This window comes from Schistocerca cancellata, chromosome 8 (assembly GCF_023864275.1).
Source record: "Schistocerca cancellata isolate TAMUIC-IGC-003103 chromosome 8, iqSchCanc2.1, whole genome shotgun sequence".
Classification (NCBI taxonomy): Eukaryota; Metazoa; Arthropoda; class Insecta; order Orthoptera; family Acrididae; genus Schistocerca; species Schistocerca cancellata.
This window is the reverse complement of record NC_064633.1, coordinates 449038901-449056931: the sequence shown is the minus strand read 5'-3', so window position 1 is coordinate 449056931 and position 18031 is coordinate 449038901. Positions and strand designations below refer to the sequence as shown.

Genomic DNA, 18031 nt, shown 5'->3' with positions numbered 1-18031 from the left:
TTACTACATTTTCGCTATTCATTTTCACTTTAAGTGTATGTTTTAATTTATCACTTCTTTACTACTACCGACTGTATTCACGACACATTTTGCGGACGGTGTTCACATATAACGCTGAATGTACGAGCAATATTATATCATTGGACGGCACATAATTCAGGAGATATAACGTCATGAACACTCAGATTCGTGAAAAACTGTCGCACCGTGGATGACGTTTCAATTTATTGACATCTTGAGTTGTCGGGTTACATTGTGCCAGGAAGGGCTCTCAGCAAGGGGCGTCTCTGGGTGAACCTAAGCGATATTGTTCGGACATGGAGGAGATATAGAGAGACAGGAACTGTCGATGACATGCCTCGCTCAGGCCGTCCCAGAGCTACTACTGCAGTGGATGACCGTTACCTATGGATAATGGCTCGAGAAACCCTGACAGCAATGCCACCATGTTTTAATAATGTTCTTCGTGCAGCCACAGGACGTCGTGTTACGACTCAAACTGTGCGGAATAGGCTGCATGATGCGCAACTTTACTCCCGACGTCCATAGCGAGGTCCATCTTTGCAACCACGACACCGTGCAGCGCGGTACAGATGGGCCCAACAACATGCCGAATGGACCGCTCAGGATTTGCTTCACGTTCTGTTTACCGATGAGTGTCGCATATGCCTTCTGCCAGACAATTGTCAGAGACGTGTTTGGAGGCAACCCAGATGGGCTGAACGCCTTACACACGCCCGGCCCAGCGAGTGCAGCAAGGTGGAGGTTCCCTGCTGTTTTGGGCTGGCATCGTGTGGGGACAACGTACGCCGCTGGTGGTCATGGAAGGCGCCGTAACGGCTGTGCGATACGTGAATACCATCCTCCGACCGATATTGCAACCATATCGGCAGCGTATTGGCGAGGCATTCGTCTTCGTGGACGACACTTCGCGCCCCCATCGCGTACGTCTTGTGAATAACTTCCTTCAGGATAAAGACATCACTCGACTAGAGTGGCCAGCATGTTCTCCAGTCATGAACCCTATCGAACATGCCTGGGATAGATTCAAAAGGGCTGTTTATGGACGACGTGACCCACCAACCACTCAGAGATCTACGTCGAATCGCCATTGAGGAGCGGGACAATGATGACCAACAGTGCCTTGATGAACTTGTGTATAGTATGCCACGACGAATACAAGCATGCATCAATGTAAGAGGACGTGCTACTGGGTATTAAATGCACCGGTGTGTACAGCAATATGGACCACCACCTCTGGAGGTCTCGCTGTATGGTGGTACAACATGCAATGTGTAGTTTCCATGAGCAATAAAAAGGGCGAAAATGATGTTATGTTGGTCTGTATTCCAATTTTCTACAGGGTGTTACAAAAAGGTACGGCCAAATTTTCAGGAAACATTCCTCACACACAAAGAAAGAAAATATGTTATGTGGACATGTGTCCGGAAACGCTTACTTTCCATGTTAGAGCTCATTTTATTACTTCTCTTCAAATCACATTAATCATGGAATGGAAACACACAGCAACAGAACGTACCAGCGTGACTTCAAACACTTTGTTACAGGAAATGTTCAAAATGTCCTCCGTTAGCGAGGATACATGCATCCACCCTCTGCTGTATGGAATCCCTGATGCGCTGATGTAGCCCTGGAGAATGGCGTATTGTATCACAGCCGTCCACAATACGAGCACGAAGAGTCTCTACGTTTGGTACCGGGGTTGCGTAGACAAGAGCTTTCAAATGCCCCCATAAATGAAAGTCAAGAGGGTTGAGATCAGGAGAGCGTGGAGTCCATGGAATTGGTCCACCTCTACCAATCCATCGGTCACCAAATCTGTTGTTGGGAAGCGTACGAACACTTCAACTGATATGTGCAGGAGCTCCATTGTGCATGAACCACATGTTGTGTCGTACTTCTAAAGGCACATGTTCTAGCAGCACAGGTAGAGTATTCCATATGAAATCATGATAACCTGCTCCATTGAGCGTAGGTGGAAGAACAAACTAAAATGAGCTCTAACATGGAAATTAAGCGTTTCCGGACGCATGTCCACATAACATCTTTTCTTTATTTGTGTGTGAGGAATGTTTCCTGAAAGTTTGGCCGTACCTTTTTGTAACACCCTGTATACAGGTTCCGGAACTCTCGGAACCGAGGTGATGCAAAACTTTAAAAGAAAATGGTTCAAATGGCTCTAAGCACTATGGGACTTAACATCGGAGGTGATCAGTCCTCTAGAACTCAGAACTACTTAAACCTAACTAACCTAAGGACATCACACACATCCACGCCCGAGGCAGGATTCGAACCTGCGACCGTAGCAGCAGCGCGGTTCCGGACTGAAGTGCCTAGAACCGCTCGGCCACAGCGGCCGGCCCAAAGCTTTTTTTGATGTGTGAGTGTTATGCACAGCTAATACACTCATAGGTCTAAACCTTATCACCACTGAGGGCCGCGAGAATGAGTACTACCGTTCCCATGACGCGGTAACGAAAGTAAATAAGTGTAGCACAGACGAATGAGGACGCCCCAGATGGTGAAATGCAGACATAAACAATTTTGACAAAGTGCAGACTGTTATGGCCTGGCGACTGGGAACCAGCACCTCGGGAACGGCGAAGCTGGTCGGTTGTTCTCGTACTACTGTAGTGAGCACCTGCGGAAAGTCGTTGAAGGACGGTGAAACCACCAGTAGCCGACAAGGTGTTAGATGTCTGCAACTCATCGCAAAACGTGGTGGCCTGAGGCTTGGCCGCTCTGTAAAGCAAGATAGGCAGCGGTCAGTGATAGATTCGACGAGAGTGTACAATACAGCTGCAGGCCGAAGTGTTTCGCAACACTTTGTTGCACATGAGCCTCTGCAACGGCCGATCCTTCCGTATTCCCATGCTGACTTAACGACATCATCAGTTACGAATACAGAGGACACGGGGTCATCGAAGTTATACCCTGGGCCAATGTAAACCTGTCGTCTAGTAGGATGAATCACATTTCTTGTCACAACAGGTCGATGGGAGCGTCCGGATGCGTCGTCATCCAGGGGAACAGCAGTCTGAACATGTACCCTCCTCGGATTCAAGCCGCTGCAGTAATGTGCTATGAGAAACATTTACCTGGGCCCCATGGGACATGCGGTAGTAACTGGAGGCACCATTTGGAGTACGTGGGCATTATTGTTGACCACTTGCATCCCTCCAGGCCTGATATATTCCCTGACGGCGATGGCATCTTCCAGCAGTAAATCTGTCCGCATCACAAGGCCAGTGGTTTGAGGAGCGCGATACTGAACTCAATTTGGATTCGCCTGATCTGAACCCGTTGCAACACTTCTTGACGCTATAGGGCGGCAGCTCAGAGCCCACAAACCACTGGCGTATAATCAGTTTACGGCTATTACGTGGCCTATGCGCTATGAAGCAGTTGCTCATAAAGTTTTGTACCTGTGCTGGTTTTTAAACTGGTCAAGCGTATGCCGGCAGGTTGATGGCATTCATTGTAACTGTACATTTGAGACAATCATATGGTAAAAGAGTTGCAGACATATCGTCCACAATTATTAATTGCTAATTATAAATGGCTCAAATGGCTCTGAGCACTATGGGACTTAACATCGGAGGTCATCAGTCCCCTAGAACTTGGAACTACTTATACCTAACTAACCTACGGACATCACACACATCCACGTCCGAGGCAGGATTCGAACCTGTGACCGTAGCGGTCGCGCGCTTCCAGACTGATGCGCCTAGAACCGCTCGGCCACACTAGCCAGCACTTGGCTAGCACTTGGATGGGTTACCGTCCGAGTCTGTCGAGCGCTATTGGCAAGTGCGGTACACCAGACTTTGTGAGGCCAACTGAGAAGCTACTTGACAGGAAAGTAGCGGTTCCGTCCCCTCAATATATGCATCCTGTAACGCCTGTCAACTGAGGACGACACGCGGTCTGGTAGTGTTGGGCCTCCCTTCTGAGGTCTGTTCGGACGGAGAGAGAGAGAAAGGTCAAGTTGGGCTGTAATTATTATTTGTGAGCGAGAATTCGTAGATATGCTAATGCGAAAACGCGTAATCGAATTTAGCTCAAAAACAATTAGTTCCAATTTTGGCCACCAGGTGCAAATCTGGCGCTATGCAGTATCTCATCGACGTCTGCGGTTCTCAAGTTTCACACATTGTATGAGTGGCAGTTAATAATAAAATCAACATCATGCGTGCCCCCTCGTTTGACCTTGTTTTGCCCAGGTCCCGTTCCTCTACATCTACATGGTTACTCTGCAATTCAGACTTAAATGCCTGGCAGAGGGTTCATCGAACCATTTTCATACTACTACTCTACCATTACGCTCTCGAGTGGCACATGGGAAAAAGAAACACCTAAATCTTTCCGTTCGAGCTGATTTCTCTTACTTTGTTATGATGATCATTTCACCCTACGTAGGTGGGTGTCAACAAAATATTTTCGCATTCGGAAATGAAAGGTGGTGATTGAAATTTCGTGAATAGATCTCGCCGCAAAGAAAACCCCCCTTTTGTTTCAGTGACTGTCACCCCGACTCGCGTATCATATCAGTGACACTCTCACCCCTTTTGCGCGATAGCATGAAACGAACTGCCCTTCTTTTCACTTTTTCGATGTCCTCCGTCAATCCTACCTGGTAAGGATCCCACATCTCGCAGCAATATTCCAGCAGAGGACGGCCAATTGTAATGTAGGCTGTCTCTTTAGTGGCTTTGTCGCATCTTCTAAGTGTTCTGCCAACGAAGCACAGTCTTTGTTTCGCGTTCCCAACGATATTATCTATGTAATATTTCCAATTTAAGTTGCTCGTAATTGTAATTCCTAGGTATTTATTGGAATTGACAGCCCTTATATTTGTGCGATTTATCGTATACCCAAAATTTATCGGATTTCTTTTAGTACCCGTGTGGATGACCTCGCACTTTTCTTTGTTTAGTGTCAATTGCCACTTCTCGCACCATACAGAAATTCTCTCTAGATCATTTTGTAATTGGAATTGATCGTCTGATGATTTTACTAGACGGTAAATTACAGCGTCATCTGCAAACAATCTAAGGAGGGTTGCTCAGATTATCACCTAGATCATTTATGCAAATCAGCAGAGGGCCTATCACACTACCTTGCGGAACGCCAGATATCACTTCTGTTATGCTCGATGATTTACAGTCTATCACTACGAACTGTGACCTCTCTGAGAGGAAATCACGAATCCAGTCACACAATTGAGACGATACTCCATATGAGCGCTATCTGATTAATAGTCGCTTGTGAGGAATGGTATCAAAAGCCTTCTGGAAATCTAGGAATATAGAATCGATCTGAGTCTCCTCGTCAACAGCACTCATTACTTCATGGGAATGAAGTGTTGCACAAGAACGATTTTTTCTGAATCCGTGTTGGTTATGTATGAATAAGTCATTTTCTTCAAGGTGATTCATAATGTTCGAGTAGAGTATGTGCTCCGAAATGTTACTGCAAATTGAGAGTGATATGGGTCTGCAATTCAATGGGTTACTCCTATTTCCTTTCTTGAATATTGGTGTGACCTGTGCTACTTTCCAGTCTTTAGGAACAGACCTTTCGTCAAGTGAGCGATTGTATATGATTGCTAAGAAAGGCGCTATTGTGTCTGCATACTCTGAGAGGAATCTGATTGGTGTACCATCTGGACCGGAAGACTTGCCTTTCTTAAGTGATTTGAGCTGTTTCGCAACACGTAAGATATCTACTTTTGTGTCACTCATGCTAATAGCTGTTCTGGTTTCGAATTCCGGAATATTTACTCCGTTTTCTTTCGTGAAGAAATTACGGAAAACTGTATTTAGTAACTCCGCTTTAGTGGCACCATCATCGGTAACATTTCCATTGCTATCGCGCAGTGACGGTATTGACTGTTTTGTTTTTTTTTGCCACTGGTGTACTTTATATACGACCAGAATCTCTAATCTATTACATACTTTACTGTACGCCTTTCTTGCACTGACTGCGCCAGATTTGCACCTGGTAGTCAAAACGGGAAATAATTTTTTTTTCCAGCATTAATCGGTCCCGCATTAACGCATCATAATATCTCCCAAGTTTCGCTGCCATACGATAATTACAGGGACACGGGACACCTGTGAGTAGCTGCGCACTTTCATTATAACCACCCAGTACTTCAGACATCGGTTTCCCGACACGTTACTGGTGCCCTGACACGCAGAGGGCCTCACATCTTTTAATCTCCTTCCATTAGTCATAACAATAACCAGTCTCTTACGCACTTTCATGAAGAATCAGTGCCAGTTTTTCACACTGTCATCCAACTTTGAGCAGTCTAAAACACAAGTTTCTTTGGTCTAGTCGAAAAAGTTGACCATTCCCACGCCGCTGTTTACACCAGTGAGCTAAAACATTACGGTCACTTGCTCAGTAGCGTATTAAGTCATCTTCGGAGCACAATTCACAAGCGACTCTGCGTGGCATGGATTCTGTAAGTCCTTGGTAGGGGTCAGAGAGCGTGTGAGACCACGGACAGGTCACGTAATTCCTGTAAATCACATGCCGGTTTTCTATTGGCGCACATCGAGATAACATCTGCAGAAAAAATCTGCAGAAAATATGGTATCCTTAACTCTCAGCCACTGAAATCACTGTTGGCTACCCTCTGCCTATACAGGGTGAGTCACCTAACGTTACCGCTGGATGTATTTCGTAAACCACATCAAATACTGACGAACCGATTCCACAGACCGAACGTGAGGAGAGGGGCTAGTGTAACTGTTTAATACAAACCATACAAAAATGCACGGAAGTATGATTTTTAACACAAGCCTACGGTTTTTAAATGGAACCACTTTAGTTTTGTTAGCACATCTGAACATATAAACAAATACGTAATCAGTGCCGTTTGTTGCATTGTAAAATGTTAATTACATCCGGAGATATTGTAACCTAAAGTTGACACTTGAAACCTCCGACGTTCAGTTGCGTGTTGTAACAAACAGCTGCAACATACATCGCGTTTCTACAGAATGATCTGCCAACGTTGCTCGAAAATGTCCCACTGGAAACGCGTCGACGTATGTGGTATCAGCATGATGGTGCACCTGCACATTCCGCAATTAACACTAGGCCGACCCTTGACAGGATGTTCGACCGGCGTTTCGTAGGACGTGGAGGACGCATAAATTAGCCAGGCCGTTCTCCTGATCTTACACCTCTGGACTTCTTTCTGTGGCGTACGTTAAAGGAGAATGTGTACCATGATGTGCCTACAACCCCAGAGGATATGAAAGAACGTATTGTGGCAGCCTGCGGCGACATTACACCAGATGTACTGCGGCGTGTACGACATTCATTACGCCAGAGATAGCAATTGTGTGCAGCAAATGATGGCCACCACATTGAACATCTATTGGCCTGACATGTCGGGACACACTTTATTCCACTCCGTAATTGAAAACGGAAACCACGTGTGTACGTGTACCTCACCCCTCATGGTAATGTACATGTGCGTCAGTGAAAAAGACCAATAAAAAGGGACCGGCCGGAGTGGCCGAGCGGTTAAAGGTGCTACAGTCTGGAACCGCACGACCGCTACGGTCGCAGGTTTGAATCCTGCCTCGGGCATGGATGTGTGTGATGTTCTTAGGTTAGTTAGGTTTAAGTAGTTCTAAGTTCTAGGGGACTTATGACCACAGCAGTTGAGTCCCGTAGTGCTCAGAGCCATTTGAACCATTTTTGAACCATTAAAAAGGTGTTAGCATGTGGACGTAATGTGCTGTTCCGGTCTCTTGTGTACCTAAGGTCCATCACCGTTCCCTTTGGATCCCTACGTAATTCGGTGCTCTCCGATACACACGATCGAACAGCGGAGAAGTGGTACTCAAGCGTCAACTTTAGGTTACAATATCTCCGGATGTAATTAACATTTTACAATGAAACAAACGGCACTGATTACGTATTTGTTTATATGTTCAGATGTGCTAACAAAACTAGCGGGGTTCCATTTAAAAAACGTAGGTTTGTGTTAAAAACATACTTCCGTGCATTTTTTTATGGTTTGTATTAACCGATTACACTAGCCCCTATCCTCACGTTCGATCTGTGGAATCGATTCGTCAGTATTTGATGTGGTTTACGTAATATATCCAGCGGTAATGTTAGGTGACTCACCCTGTATATGCCGTCTAGCGCAGACTCCGCCGTAAACTTGGTTGTGATGCCAAAAAGAGTTAGGGTAACAGGCAAAGCTGTGGGCACTTTATATAAGGCTGCACTGAGATTGCCCGTGGTTTGTTTACTCGGCCCCGGGGACACCGTTAGTGCCCCAGTTTAGCGCAGACGGCGGAACTTTGCGAACTCTAGGCGCGGTTAATATTTCAGAGCGGCGCTGAGGAATAGCTGTCCCGGCTGATGCACTTTGGGCGGCCGGGTGCGACGGCGGGATGAATTTTGTATCAGCCCCGGCGCCGCCACCGCCACTAAATGCGGTACCTGTGGCCCTCTGACCTAGGACCGTGCGTGGGCTCGTGACCCCTTCCATCGGCACGTGTCCCCACACCAGAGAGCTAGTAACATTCTGTCTGTAGTCTACGGCTATACAGGGTGCTCCATTGATGGTGACCAGGCCAAATATCTCACGAAATAAGCGTCAAATGAAAAAACTACGAAGAACGAAACTCGTCTAGCTTCAAGGAGGAAACCGAATGGCACTATGGTTGGCCCGCTAGATGGCGCTGCCGTAGGTCAAACGGATATTAACAGCGTTGTTTTTTAAATAGGAACCCCCATTTTTATTACATATTCGTGTAGTACGTAAAGAAATATGAATGTTTCAGTTGGACCATTTTTTTCGGTTTGTGACAGATGGAGCTGTAATAGTCACAAACGTATAAGTACGTGGTATCACGTAACATTCCGCCAGTGCGGACGGTATCTGCCTCGTGATAGATTACCCGTGTTAAAATGGACCGTTTACCAATTGCGGAAAAGGTAGATATCGTGTTGATGTGTGGCTATTGTGATCAAACTGCCCAACGGGCGTGTGCTATGTATGCTGCTCGGTATCCTGGACGACATCATCCAAGTGTCCGGACCGTCCGCCGGATAGTTACGTTATTTAAGGAAACAGGGAGTGTTCAGCCACATGTGAAACGTCAACCACGACCTGCAACAAATGATGTTGCCCAAGTAGGTGTTTTAGCTGCTGTCGCGGCTAATCCGCACATCAATAGCAGACAAATTGGGCGAGAATCGGGAATCTCAAAAACGTCAGTGTTAAGAATGCTACATCAACATCGATTGCACCCGTACCATATTTCTATGCACCAGGATTGTATGGCGACGACTTTGAACTCGTGTACAGTTCTGCCACTGGGCAGAAGAGAAATTACGGGACGGTGACAGATTTTTTGCATGCGTTCCATTTATCGACGAAGCGTCGTTCACCAACAGCGGTAACGTAAACCGTCATAGCGACAAGTGGAACATCAGCGAACTTGGCGGGTTAATGTATGGTGCAGCATTATGGGAGGAAGGATAATTGGCCTCCATTTTATCGAAGGCAATTTAAATGGTTCAATGTGTGCCGATTTCCTATGTAATGTTCTACCGATATTACTACAAGATGTTTCACAGAATGGCGATGTACTTCCATCAGGATGGATGTCCGGCACATAGCTCGGGTGCGGTTGAAGCGGTATTGAATAGAATATTTCATGACAGCTGGATTGCTCGTCGAAGCACCATACCATGGCCCCCACGTTTACCGGATCTGACGTCCCCGGATTTCTTTCTGTGGGGAAAGTTGAAGGATATTTGCTGTCGTGATCAACCGACAACGCCTGAAAACATGCCTCAGCGCAGTGTCAATGCGTGTGCGAACATTACGGAAGGCTAACTACTCGCTGTTGAGAGGAATGTCTTTACACGTATTGCCAAATACATTGAGGTTGACTGACATCATTTTGAGCATTTATTGCATTAATGTGGTATTTACAGGTAATCACTCTGTAACAGCATGCGTTCTCAGAAACGATAAGTTAAAGGGACATGTATCACATTGGAACAACCGAAATAAAATGTTCAAATGTACCTACGTTCTGTATTTTAATTTAATAAACCTACCTGTTACCAACTGTTCGGCTAAAATTGTGAGCCATATGTTTGTGACTATTGCACCGCCATCTATCACAAAGCGAAGAAAGTGGTCCAACTAAAACATTCATATTTCTTTATTTACTACACTAATATGTAATAAAAATGGGAGTTCCTATTTAAAAAAAATAGCAGTTGATATGCGTTTGACCTATGGCAGCGCCATCTAGCGGGCCAATCATAGCGCCATCTGGTTTCCCCCTTCAAGCTAGACAAGTTTCGTTCTTTGTAGTTTTTTCATTTGACACTTATTTCGTGAGATATTTGGCACGGTCACGATCAATGGACCACCCTGTATACTGGGTAAATCTGCACTGCTAACGAAGAAAAACTTGGAGGTTGCTCCTCAGCGAGTAATTGGATTTCGTTTGATTTCTTACCTCCATTTATCTTTGTACCTGTGTTGACACTTAAAATATTTGCACAACCGTGCAAATGTCGACAATATGCTCTGTGTCTTGTATGAAAACAAACTTGTTCAATCCCTGGAGATTTTAGTTGTTCCGGCATTAGACTGAGCTCTAAGGCTTGTTTCTGTGCCTAACGTTGCGTCTCGTGATGCTGGTGACATCCTTAGAGGATATAAAGAATTCATTAGTTGCTACTAGAACACAGACAAGCTCAGAAGGCCGAACTGTTTAGAGGAGAGTCGTACAGTATCGGCCGGCTTAAGTTTTTTGACTTTACTATGGAACTATGGCGGTTAATCGGCATATTAATACACTTTTCTCTTGACAGAATGAAATTTTCACTCTGCGCCGGAGTGTGCGCTGATCTGAAACTTCCTGGCAGATTAATACTGTGTGCCAGAGCGAGACTCGAACTCGGGATCTTTGCAAATAATAACAGAACACATAAGCATGGAACTTATTATTTCAGCTCAATTCAACAATGCTTAGCTCTGTGTTTTACAGAGATAGCAAATAAAATACAACATATTCTCTTGATTCACCCATCCAACTTTTGCCTAGCCTCTACTCTTGATACACAGCACCCGCTCTTCTTCAGATGCTTCCGAACACACAATGCACTTCCCGGTCTTTTCCGTTGACCCATTATTTCCAGTATGGCAACGGCCTTGCTGCAGTGGATACACCGGTTCCCATCAGATCACCGAAGTTAAGCGCTGTTGGGCGTGGCCGGCACTTGGGTGCGTGACCATCTGGGCCGCCATGTGCTGTTGAGATTTTTCGGGGTGCACTCAGCCTCGTGATGCCAACTGAGGAGCTACTCGACCGAATAGTAGCGCCTCCGGTCAAAGAAAACCATCGTAACGACCGGGATTGCAGTGTGCTGACCACATGCCTCTCCTAACCGCATCCTCACTGAGGATGACACGGCGGTCGGATGGACCCGATGGGCCACTTAAGGCCTGATGACGGAGTACATTATTTCCAGTAAATTTCTGTTTTGTTCTGCGCTTTGTAATGGTTTTCCATCGCCACCTCTTTCGAACAGCCAACTTTTAAGTTCAGCTTTCTTCAAGTCACTTTCCGACTTCATTTTTTCTTCTTTTAATCTCGTCTCTTCATTGGCGATCTTTACACTTTGCAATTGTTGAAAATAAGTCAGCTGCTTCATTGTGGTCATTTTGTTAGACATAACCTTGCTCACAGCCATTTTCAGGCACTCTTCATTCCATTTCTCTCTTACTTGTTTCTTATTTTCCATCATTTCAGTCTGAAAGGAACTAAGAGGATTGAAACAGTTTACAAAATGAAATTACTTCTGGGCGATACTGAGAGAAAATTGGCTGGTAGGTACTGCACTGTGCAAATTATCATGTAGCGTTCGTTGATGTCATTCCTTCCGTAACGCTGATAACTGAAATACAGCAACGAATTTAATGACTTACCTTGAAAACGGGTACCGTAGTCTGTAACACCATAGCTCTAAGGCTCTACTGATTTATTTTGCATTTTGTTTTATTTAATGTTACATCATTGAGTTTCTGTAAATGTTGTTTGAATCGATGACACAAAATTGCATACTCCTTTTCTTTGTAAAATCTTTGGTATCATGGTTTGATTCTAGCAATGTAGTATATCTATCATTTAAATTCTTTGTCTCATTTGGAGGGAGACAAAACTTATTGTATATATTTGGAATTTGTTTAAATTATTTTTTGTAGAAATACCAATATGTGCAAATGTTCTGTTTTAATTAATATGTTTGTTTGCTGTTATGTAAACTGCTGACCGTCACTTAGGGTTCTTAGTTATTCTGCATGTAAGAGGTGGTGTGGTTTCCCTCGGGAACGGAACTGAGTAGCGCGCGCAAATTGTGGTTGACCTAGGTAGAAATGTGGAACAAAGAGTCAGTCGGGGACGAGCTACCAAACTGTCAACTGCTCATGTAAAAGTTGTATATTGTGCTGGTGCCGACAGAGGATTTCCGTGCCGCTTTCCAATGCCTCGGACCTATTCTGGAATTGATATCTGTCATCGCCACCAAGAAATGACAGAGTCCAGCAATTCTACCTGCAAATCCACCTACCAACATGCAATCGCCACCACATTGCGCAATCACTGAAAAGGAACCAAGGAATAGTAGAAATGTATGGTGAAGGACCAACTCATTGGATGTTTTAGTGTGCACAAATATAAGGTAACTTATACTCTAACTCTTATACCTACCTTGATTTTTTATCCCTAGTCACACAACCACTTAGGATCCTTCCCAAGTCAAAATTGCTTACCGAGTGTCCATATTGTGTAAATAGAAAAGCCCAGTGTTTTACTAATTAATGCCACTTGAACATAGTAAAAAGAAAGTTAAAGTTTATGTAGCAGAACTGAGTAATATAGTAAATGATGCTTGTTGAAAATAATTTTTCTATTAAAACATCGTATCAATATTTGTTGCCAACTTCTAAAGTGAATGTTCTCAAAACTGTGGCTTAGAAAGTTTTGTTTAGTTATTGATCACGGTGCTGCCTGTTGTAAATTGTAAAAGGTGAGTCAGTTTCTTACAGATATGTCAATATTGTGTCTCACTGCAGTAAAAGTCGTGAACTGCATTTGTGGAAAGTTAAATACTCATGTTTGTTAAGTGATTGTCTCTCTTGTGTATTGGAAGTGCATATTAATTGTGTAACAGGGTCCACAGTTTGTCTATTGTGCTTATGTTAGGTAACAAGTAACAGAAAAACCATTGCGTGTAGGCTTTCACGGCCGGCGTCTTCAGTGATTAAAACTTCCGGGCTAAGAGGCCGTGGTCCAATAATAGAAATACTTCTCCCTGACGTTTCGTTGCCAGCTGCGGGCAACATCATCTGAGGTGAGTCTACGACTGGCTGCTAGACCGTGGAGGTCCTGTTTATATAGAGCGCGTAGAGGGCGCCACCACATGTGACGAGTGGTGGCGCCCTCTACGCGCTCTATATAAACAGGACCTTCACGGTCTAGCAGCCAGTCGTAGACTCACCTCAGATGATGTTGCCCGCAGCTGGCAACGAAACGTCAGGGAGAAGTATTTCTATTATTGGACCACGGCCTCTTAGCCCGGAAGTTTTAATCACAGAAAAACCATTACCTGCGAAAACAGTAACTTCTTTATTTGAAAGACAGTGAGAAGTAATTTGTTAGTGAACTCCATTTAATTTTCATTCTAAGTAGAAAGGTGTTTGGTGGTGAGAGACTTAATCTATGCGCAGTAACTAAATTTGATGTGAACCATGTCCATATTTCATGTCAGATAGGAATTTGTTTGAAAAGTAATGCTATGTCCAATTTACGATTCTACAGTGAATATTAATAGTAACGTTATTGAGACCATTCAGTTTGACTAAGACCTCAAGGTAATAGTGTGTTTTGTTATCTGTTATATTTATGCAAAAAGTTTGTTCTGATCTGTTAGCTCCAACCTTAAAGTGAAAATACTGTATTCAGGTGCCAGAGTCCATTGCACTCGCGTGTGGCAAAGTATATGTTGTGCTTGTCCGTTAAAGTTACTCATACCTATTTTCTTGAACAAGAATGTCAATCATTCTCATGCCTAATTTGGTTGGCGACCGTTTTCTTTATTATCATTTGGACACTGTGGATAGGTAAATTATTGTTTGTTACTGTTTAAATTTTACGTAATTTTGACTTTCACTTCCGATAAGGCACCTCCGTTAGGTATATCACGGTCAACACAACTAAAATCCTTTCAGGGGGTATCACTGCTCTGCTTCTTTATACTATAACTGCTTGAATAAAAATAATTTCATTATACGAACTGCCTCCAGCTTTGAGGTTATGGTATAATAGTAGCGGGTGGAAGTGTTATACGTGGCTTTCCCGTGACAGGACTACTTGTTCTGTTGGGGTATAATATGTAATAGACCAAATTTGGTATTTGATTACACAAGCTACGTAAATGCAGTTGTAGTGTTGTAAGTCCTCAAAATATCCTCTGCGCGCTATGAGCTATAGCAACATCTCCAAGCACTCAGAGCAAACAAAGCAGTGAAGAGAGGGACAAGATACCTGACTCTAGTGCACATGAACACACAAGCTTGCTTTTGCTTCTTGTACACTTCTGCAATTTTGAGGCGCAAAGGGAAATCAGTGTAGTGGCCGATACTCAAAAATGGCTCTGAGCAGTATGCGACTTAACTTCTGAGGTCATCAATCGCCTAGAACTTAAAACTAATTAAACCTAACTAACCTATGGGCATCACACACATCCATGCCCGAGGCAAGATTCGAACCTGCAACCGTAGCGGTCGCTCGGTTCCAGACTGTAGCGCCTAGAACCGCACGGCCACTCCGGCCAGCGTGGCCGATACTGTGCGACTCTCCAGAATACAGGGTGTCCCATGAGGAACGGTCAATATCAGCGACTTGACAGGAACTACCATTCGAACCATAAAGGTCTAGTAAACATTGGATCTGAAATGCATACATTAAGAGCTAAGAGGGGTTAAGACTGTTCCTTGGTGTTTTATTGCGGCTGGATGAAGGATGCGCGGTTGAGTTCGTACAGTCGGCATTCCTGTTCCTTTACATACTAAGTCCACCAGCACACATCACGCAACTACGTAATGAGCTATTCGCTTTCATGTACACGTAACATGTAGGAGGTGTACAGTAATTCGCCATCTACAGTGAACACTGAAGCGGCAACTTTGTAGGACATCATCAAGCGCGTGTGCCCGTGTCCGCTAGTACGCAAGCATCGCACATGCAAGAGGAAAAGCCGCAGTTAGCCACACAGCAATCCGATTAAAAGATGTACACTTGCCACTCCGAGCGCAGCTGCTCAAAGCCTCTTACGCGCACGCCTCTCCGGCTCGTTTCAACTCGGCAAAAACCGCGTGGTATGGAGCGACGGTGGTTACAATCGTATCAACGGCACGGGGAACGGCATCTGTGCGTAAATTCTTGGGTCTTCTTCTGCCACGTCAGCATTCTGCAGAAAGTAGCGGTTACTAAGAAGTATGATACTCGTGCAGCGGGCGTTCCAAGAGCTCTTGACATGAAAATATGTTCTCCAAAAGAAAGAATGAGCCAACAAAATAGTAGGTTATGTTTCTGACGTGCAAACTGAAGCATAGCAGTCCACGAGCTACATGTCTTCGTAACAGGTACTGAAATATAACGAAATCATGCGGTCAGTTCCATGTGCAGAAAATGTGGAAGCTGTTGGTTTCTGGGCCTGTAAGAATGGGCAGATTGTGATGGCTCAGTTAGAGTGAAAGACTGTCCCTGACACCCGAGATTTGAGCGTTATCCCGTCATCAATTACATTGACGGAAAAATGTCGTAGCACCAAGAAGTTGCGCGACATAAACGAAAGTTGACAGACGTATTTCTCCACTGAAAGATGATGTCCATTTAAATTTCGCCCCGCTGGCATAAGAGTGGAGCTAGTGGCGCCACTATGGGGATGCAACTTAGGTTTGCTTTAAATACACGCTGTAACGGTCGTGAAAATTAGTTACCTGTGAGATTGGACGTGGTAAGTTGATGTTAGCAAATAATGCCTTTATGGTGACAAATTGGGAAGGAGCGCCTGGTCTCCGGCACGAATCCGCCCGGCGGACTTGTGTCGAGGTCCGGTGAGACGGCCAGTCTGTGGATGGTTTTTAGGCGGTTTTCCATCTGCCTCGGCGAATGCGGGCTGGTTCCCCTTATTCCTCCTCAGCTACACTACGTCGGCGATTGCTGCGCAAACAAGTTCTTCACGTACGCGTACACCACCATTACTCTACCACGCAAACATAGGGGTTACATTCGTCTGGTGTAATACGTTCCCTCGGGGGGGGGGGGGAGGGAGGAGGAGGAGGAGGAGGAGGAGGAGGAGGAGGAGGAGGAAGAGGAAGAGGAAGAGGAGGAGGAGGAGGGGTCTCCCTGGGGCCGAACCGCACAATAACCCTGAAAGAGTGGTTCGGTTAGGGGCGGCGGAATGGTGACGTGGACTGCGGTAATCGTCATGGGGTTGTGCACCACCGCGGCTGTGGCGGGGACGGAGCCTCTCCGTCGTTTCTAGGCCCCCGGTTAACATACAATAGAGTATAATACAATACAATAGTGACAAAGATGCCGTTATCAACACCTCACTGGGTTTGAACGAGTTCGTATAACAGGGCTACGAGAAGGTGGATGTATCTTCTGCTATGCTGCAGAGAGACTTGGCAGGGATGTAACCAGTGCGTCTGCAGCAGCAATTTGAGCAGCAGTTGGCCCCACAACGAACGGTTACAAATCGGTTACTTCAACGACATCTCCGAGCCAGACGCCTTGTAGCGTGCAGTCCACCACTGACCCCAAACCACCGCCATTTGCATCTTCAGTGGTGTCAAGCGAGAGCTCCATTGAAGAACAGGTTGCAGGTCTTTTGCTTTTTCTGATGAGCTGGTGATGGCCGGGTGTTGATTAGGAGGAGGTCAGTTGAGGGCCTGCAGCCAACTTGACTGCGCGCTGGACACAGTGGACCTACACCTACAGTGTGATATCGTAGGACAGCCGGAGCGCTCTTGTAGTTATTCCACGGACCCTGTCAAATTTGTACGTCAATCTCGTGACTCGACCAGCTGTGCTGCCATTCATGAACAGCATTACAAGGGGATTTTTCCAACAGGATAACGTTCGCTTACATACCGCTGTGGTAACCCAAAATGCTCTACATAGTGTCGACATTTTGCCTTGGCCAGCTCGAATCGAGTACATACGGGACATCACCGGATGGCAACTCCATTGTCGTCCACAGCCAGCATTAACTGTCCCTGTATTGACCGACGAAGTGCGACAGGCATAGAACTCACTCTAATTGATCCCCAGCACCTCGACAATATATTGCATGCAAGTTTGCATGCTTGCATTCAACGTTCTGACGTTTACGCGTTTGCAGCGGTGTATCTCGCGCTTACCTTAAAGTGTGATCTTTCCGTTTTAATCACTTCAGTAAGTTACCTACAAAAATATATTCCCGAAATTTCATTTCTCTACGCTAATTATCTTTTAGCGCTGCGATTTTTTTCCCGTCAGTGTGTTTATCGAAACCAGGCGAATGGAAGTGAATAATGTAGTCATCATTTTGCATGTCTGCAATTGATCTTTAGTCGTTAAATTTATTCTGATTAGCTTCTTTGCATATTACAGCTGTTCTGGGTCTAACTAGCCGGCAGCTGTGGACGAGCGGTTCTAGGCGCTTCAGTCCGGAACCGCGCTGCTGCTACGGTCGCAGGTTCGAATCCTGCCTCGGGCATAGAAGGGTGTGTGCGATGTCCTTAGGTTAGTTAGGTTTAAGTAGCTGTAAGTCTAGGGGACTGATGACCTCAGATGTTAAGTCCCATAGTTCTTAGAGCCATTTGAATCATTCCTGCGTCTAACTGAATCATTTTACAAGTACATTTTGTAGTTGTTCGATTTACGCTTTTCAG

At 45.1% G+C, this 18031-nt stretch overlaps 1 protein-coding gene and 1 pseudogene across 1 annotated transcript in view; one reads left to right on the top strand and one right to left on the bottom strand.

Annotated features, from left to right (window-relative positions):
- Nucleotides 1–18031, bottom strand: part of LOC126095623 (uncharacterized) — a 402540-nt gene that overhangs the window by 230186 nt on the left and 154323 nt on the right. The window lies entirely within an intron of this gene.
- Nucleotides 11230–11347, top strand: LOC126096030 (5S ribosomal RNA; annotated as a pseudogene).